The following is a 6,233-nucleotide window of genomic DNA, read 5'->3' as shown; positions in this document are numbered from 1 at the left end:
TCTTTTGCACATAGCTGTCCAGTTTTCCCAAAACCATTTACTCAAGAAAATGTTCCCTCCCCACTCTATATTCTTGCCTTCTTTGTTGTAAATTAATTGACCATATATGCATGGGTTTACCTCTGGGTCCTCTATTCTGTTTCATTGATCTAAATGTCTGCTTTTATGCCAGTACTATATTGTTTGATGACTATAGCTTTGTAATATAGCTTGAAATCAGAAAGCATGATATCTCCAGCTTTGTTCTACTTTCTCAAGATTGCTTTGGCTATTTAGGGTCTTCTGTGGTTCTATACAGATTTTAAGATTTTCTATTTCTGTGAAAAATACCATTGAAATTTGGTCAGGATTGCATTGACTCTATAACAGTATTAATTCTTGCAACCCATGAACATAGAATATCTTCCCATTTATTTGTGTCATTTCTTCAATTTTTTCCATAAACATCTTAGACTTTAGAGTATAGGTCTTTCACTTCCTTGATTAAATTTATTCCTAGTTCTTATTGCCTGTTCTGCTTTAATCTAGTACATTTCCCATCCTATTCCCAGGAAAAATAATCACAACCATATTCTTTAGGAAATTCTTCACAAAGAACCAAAAATATTTCCCTAGAAAATTAGACTTCCAGACTCTCTGGTGAAAAAAATCTGCCCTCCTGATTGTTTCCAAACACTGATCTTGCCCTCCTCAGGCTCAAAGAAATAACCCATGATTTACTGGGGGAGCAGGCTTGTCTTTGCAGCTTCCCCGGTGTTCTACCCACTTAGTGCGGCCTGGAAGGTGTCTGATGACTCCTACCGACTTGTGATGTTTTGTCTTTCAGAACCAGAGGCAGGAGAAGTGTCCCCTCCAGTCGGTGCTGGTGTCAACAGCAACAGCTGGACCTTTAAATATGGACCAGGCAACCCCAAACAATCTGGTCCCGGTGAGTTGCCAGACAAATTCATTATCCCAGGATCTCCTGCAATCATCTCCATCCGGCAGGAGCCTACTAACAGCCAAATTGACAAAAGTGACTTCATAACCTTCGGCAAAAAGGAGGAGACCAAGAAAAAGAAGAAAAAGAAGAAGGGTAACAAGACCCAGGAAAAAAAAGAGAAAGGGAACAGCACGACTGACAACAGTGACCAGTGAGGTCATCCCATGGAAACAAGCCACTTAGCCAGTTTTTGTAATAATGGCAAATCTCTCCCATGTAGCAACTCCCCACTCCTTTCTCCTATCTCCATGAGCCCTCTCTTATAGACCTCAGAAATCTGCAGAAAGTTCCCTGTGTCTGTGTAGATCACATTTAACAGGTTTTGTCTTAAAAGCTTTACTAAGTCTGGTGTTAACTCTTTCTCTCCACTCTGGCTTGTTTTCAGAACCTAAAAAGCAGACCCAAGTTTCCTTTCTCCTCCGCCGCAAAGGAGAGGCTTCCCAGCCCCGCCAGTGAGAGGTTGGACTCTCTGCCCTGTGCTCCGGGGATCCTGTCTTGATGACATTTGCAGGGCAGGCTCAAAGGTTTTGAGATTGAGCAGCTTGGGTGTCTGTGGCCACTGGGTTTGTGTGGTCACCGGGGTGCGTGAGTGCCAGACGTCATCGGCTGGGATGGGCCAGATGAGACTAGTTGGTGCAAGGAGGGCTGGGAAACAAAGACAAAGAAACAGTGGGAGTTGCCAATCCAGGGGGACCGTGAAAATAAAAGGGACCAGACTTTCTAAATCTTAAAACTCAAGAGGCAGTGGCCACCCTCTCGCAGACAAAACCAGACAAAACCACCCCCGCTGACAAGGCTGTGGGCTGTGGTGTCTTTATCCCTAAAACCTGCATTCCACCTACAAGCCAACAGTTCAGTGTTGAACGGGGGCCAACCAGGGCACCAGAGGCAGATCTGATGTGTTTGCGTGCGTCCTTGTGCTCACTTTATTAAAAATTCTTTTGCACACAATGTCTATGAAAAGGCGAGATCCTTTTCCAACACATATGCAAAAGCAGAAGCAAAAGAAAACCCCAACACCTCACTTTATGCTCTTTGTTGTTTGATAGATTTATTTAAAAAAGAGAAACTCTATGACTATAAATCTTTAAAGAGAAATATGATGAGTCCCCCTCAACTCCTCAAAAGAGAATCCAGTCTACAGCCATTTAAATGATCATTGCTGCTACAGAAGTGCTTTAAGAGAATTGCCTGAAACATCTGTATTATACTGGCCACCTGCCACTCACAGCTTTACTCTTTCAGGTCACTCTGGGGCTGCCTCTTGCATGTATTAATTACTAAATAAAAGGATCTTTCTCTCTCTCTTTTCTAAGAAACAAGTATGTGCACTTTGAATACACAACCTTCTCTAGCCAACTATATCAAGACCCCAAAATTGAAGAAAAATTATTTTCTCATACACACAGTGAGCCGACTTTTCAATCCTCGAATTCTGTGATTTGTCTTGGTGTGCCAGCCCACACCGTCTCTTTGGTTTAGTTTTCCTTTTTTAGAACACTCTGAATTGCTAATCTTGCTGACACCTATGATGTTACCTGAAATCAATCTCCCATATGTATGCTGTATGCTATTATAAGACTCCTGAAATATACTTACTCTGTGCTTGTGTATGTGAATGTTAATGCAACTATTACCTAGAGTGAACTTTAAGCTTTATTGTTGAATGTAATTCCATTATATTTCCTTTTGTACACCTGTGAAAAAGTGGAGTAGTGTTTTTTTTAACCATTGTTAATCAGCTTTTGTGTATGAAAGACACAGTAAAATTTCTTTCTTAAATCAAGACACTGGTGATTCAAGGAATTTTATTTATGGTCAGCCAGGAGCTGTCTCTTGCCAAGACTCCTGCTGGCAAGGGAATAGAGAGAGCTGTTTTTTTCTAGTAACAATTCTGGAATGAATACCGTGGTTATTCCCTGAGGGTATGCAAGCACAAAATTTACCAATCTGACCTCTCTGAAGTCACAGGATGCTTTGGAATTATAATGACATCTGGAATATCAGCTCATAGCAAAGAATAAAATTTACTGTCACCTTAAATAAGAAATTTTAATTTTGTTAAAATGTACAATTTAGAAGTTTAATTACATTATCTTTTAAACGTTATCATAAAAGAGGTAGGAGTCTGTTATTAAAACAAAAACATTAAATCTCAAAAAAAAAGCCTGTTTTGTCTGCTTTTAGCTTCATTCTCCCATATTTTGAAGGGTGTGTAACTTCAGCTCTGCAGGATTGCATGGGGTAAAACTTGTTGCCAACACATGTGAACCATTGCTGCATTGTAGGTTGTGATCATTTTGCCCCACTGAAACCCATGTATCTGACCTTACGTGCCTTTTGAATACTAGGAGAATTGGGCTAATTTATTAATGATGATAATTATGATGTATCTGTACAGCACTTTTTACATTTGCAAAGTGCTTTCCAGTCCATGTTAGTTACTAGTTATTACAGCTGTAAGGATAAAACACGCCATGTGGATTCATTTTTAATTGGTGCTACTGGTATTTATTCTGTTATTGCTAATAAATGGAAATGGTGGTATGAAAGAAATGGTGGTCATTTCTCAGTATAAGAGTAGGAGAAATTAGAACGCTAATTATCATTAGCTGTTATTATTGAAGAAGGCTGCAGTATGATTCTTACGGTATCGCTCTCTGGCTGTCTCCTTGGCTTTTGTGTTCATCACTAAGGCAAAACACCGATGGAATCAAGACTCGGAATCCACAACATTACTAGAATGGGCAGCCAGGAGGCTTTGGGGTCACTTCCCAGTACACTGTTTCCGTCTTCTTTAGTAAGAATTGCAACAAACCAGTTTTTATCCTTGGAGCCCTCTAGTCATCTTATTCATTACTTGTTTAGCCTTTGCTCCTCTCTACAATGGGGCAAATAATGCCCCCAGGAAATCAACTTTGATTGCATACAGGGTATATGGTAGCCACTACATGAAGTAGGTTCAGCAGTTCACAGCCTGTGTTCCATAACAAATAGATTATATTTTCCTTGTGTAGTTAAATTTTATGAGTAGTTATTCTCAGCTGGGAGCAATTTTGCTTCTCAGGGGGACGTTTGGCAACATCTGGAGACATTTTTGGTTTTTGTTACTTGAGTGGAAGTGCTACTGTCATCTACTGGGCAGAGGCCACGCATGCTGCTAAACACCCAATAATGCACAAGACGGCCCTTACAGCACAGAGTTTTCCAGCCCCAAATGTCAATAGTACCAATATTGAAAAACCTTGAAACAGAGTGACCAAATAATTTGTTGTTGAATCCATTTTTGAGATGGAAAGGGAACACCATTAATAATTGGGATACAAGATTTTAGCTGGGCTTTCCTAGGCAAACTCGGATGTATGGTGATTCTACTTACAGAAAGAAAGAGAAACCAATATTACACTAGACGTTAACTAACTGGAATTTAAATAACAATTTGGGGGAAAAACAGAAAGAGAAAGAAAGAGGTAGAGAAAGGAAAGAAAGAAAAGAGAGAAGGAAAGAAAGAAAAAAGAAAGAGAAAGAAACCAGTACAGCTCTATAACTTGCTAGCAAGGGAACCTTGAGCAAACCACGATGTCTCTCAGTTTTTCAGCGTCTGTTTCATCATCTGTCAAATGGGAATAATTACAGTACTGACCTTATAAATTTGTGGGAAAATGCCTGTTGAAACATGAAATCTTATACAGCAAGATAATCCCAAAAAGGTTTTAGCACAATATCTGACACACTAAAGTGCTCAATAAATAGTTGTTGTTATTAATAATCCTTTCCTTCCATCTCCTCACCCTTTTTTCAGAAGTTTAGCTATTATACTCAGGACAGCTTTCCTATTGATTAAAATGTGAGTGACAGATTATAAAACATAAACTTTGGGATAAAAGTATTTTTATTACTTCATATTTTTGCCTGCCTCTGAAGGAAAAGAAGTGAATTCAGTTTCCTAACTTTACCTACTTCTATCATGAATAATAATCAGGTCTCTAAGTGGTCAAGCGACCAGTGTGTTGACAGCTGTTCCACATCAGTGATCAGTGATCTGAAAGCCAGAGACCAAAGGGCTTAGAAGTCACTTTGCATGTTCAAATGAATGAATTCTACCTGAGCCTAAGTACAATAGCTCGAGGAAGAGAAGAGCCACCTCCGCAACTTCTTTTGGCAGATGGGAAAATCAGGAACAAACCAGGTTTCTATCTCTTAAGGGCCAGGCCAGGCTTCTTCATATGGGTCTTATGGAGAGAGTGCAAGATTCGTGCTTTCAAAGAATTACAATTCATCTAATTTTAAAGGAGGAGTTTCCCCAGCGAGTGTTCAGAGCCTTTGTTGTTGGCTTTTACGCTAAAGTAAGATTCTAAGGAAGTCACAAGATGTCATATTCGTATATTTTATGTTTTAGAAATTCAGAACTCAATCATAAAGCACAAACGTAGTTGACCAAACACTAAAGCAATTCTAATGTTAAATCTAGCTTTTAAAACCATCAAAACAACAAGAGGCATGCTAAAACAAACACACACAAAAACTACAGATAAGCCTCCTTAGGATTTGAAAGCCCCAAGAGCATTCCTAAGAAATGGCAGGCTGGCCTCTCCCTGACCCTGTTTCATCACTTCTGTATGTGTTTTTCTCTTTGGAGAAGAAGCTGATCATATAATTTACTCCAGAATTTGCTTGGCTGTTGGCTGGCAGGACATATACTTGCAACCTGAGAGATCTGTCTGATTTTATGCAGACACACGTACACACACAGCCACCCTTCTGTTCTAATAAAGCAGGAGGCTTTAGCAAAGGAGCGATGTGCTCTTCTTCCTGCGAAGTTGCACCTAAGAGTGATCAGTAGAAACCCTATTGTCAGAACCCTTAAGTAAAATGCTTGTTGGTTCCCATTTTCTCATGGGGTTGATCCATGGGGAAATGCCTGCTGAAACATGCATCTTAAAAGTCTTTTGCCTCAAAAAAAAAAGTCCAAGTTTATCTCTGAGCTTAGGTTCCTGTGAGGTAGAGACTGCTCGATTTACTTCCATAGCATGGAGTCTAGTCTGCATAAAGAAATAAGGGAGATTAGCTAGTGAAAAACATAAAGCCCAGCAATTTGTTAGGTTATGCAATTATCCTGTTGACTGGGGAATCATCAATCCTCAAAGAACACGAACAATTCAACCACTGAGCCGGCAGCTGGTCTTAGAGCAGAGCTAAAGAAATTGACAACTGAGGCATAAATAGGCAGGTAAACAGCTCCCATTTTTTT

General features: G+C 39.7%; 1 long non-coding RNA gene across 1 annotated transcript; it reads left to right on the top strand.

The window, feature by feature from the left end:
• The first annotated feature begins 829 nt into the window (after window positions 1–829).
• Window positions 830–2,768, top strand: LOC120227670. The gene is made up of 2 exons (XR_005527310.1): window positions 830–928; window positions 1,368–2,768. It is a non-coding gene; the product is annotated as an uncharacterized LOC120227670 (long non-coding RNA).
• The last annotated feature ends 3,465 nt before the right edge of the window (window positions 2,769–6,233 follow it).

The sequence above is a fragment of the Hyaena hyaena genome, unplaced genomic scaffold (assembly GCF_003009895.1).
Source record: "Hyaena hyaena isolate Hyena2069 unplaced genomic scaffold, ASM300989v1 scaffold_2727, whole genome shotgun sequence".
NCBI lineage: Eukaryota > Metazoa > Chordata > Mammalia > Carnivora > Hyaenidae > Hyaena > Hyaena hyaena.
This window is presented reverse-complemented; position numbering and strand designations above follow the sequence as displayed.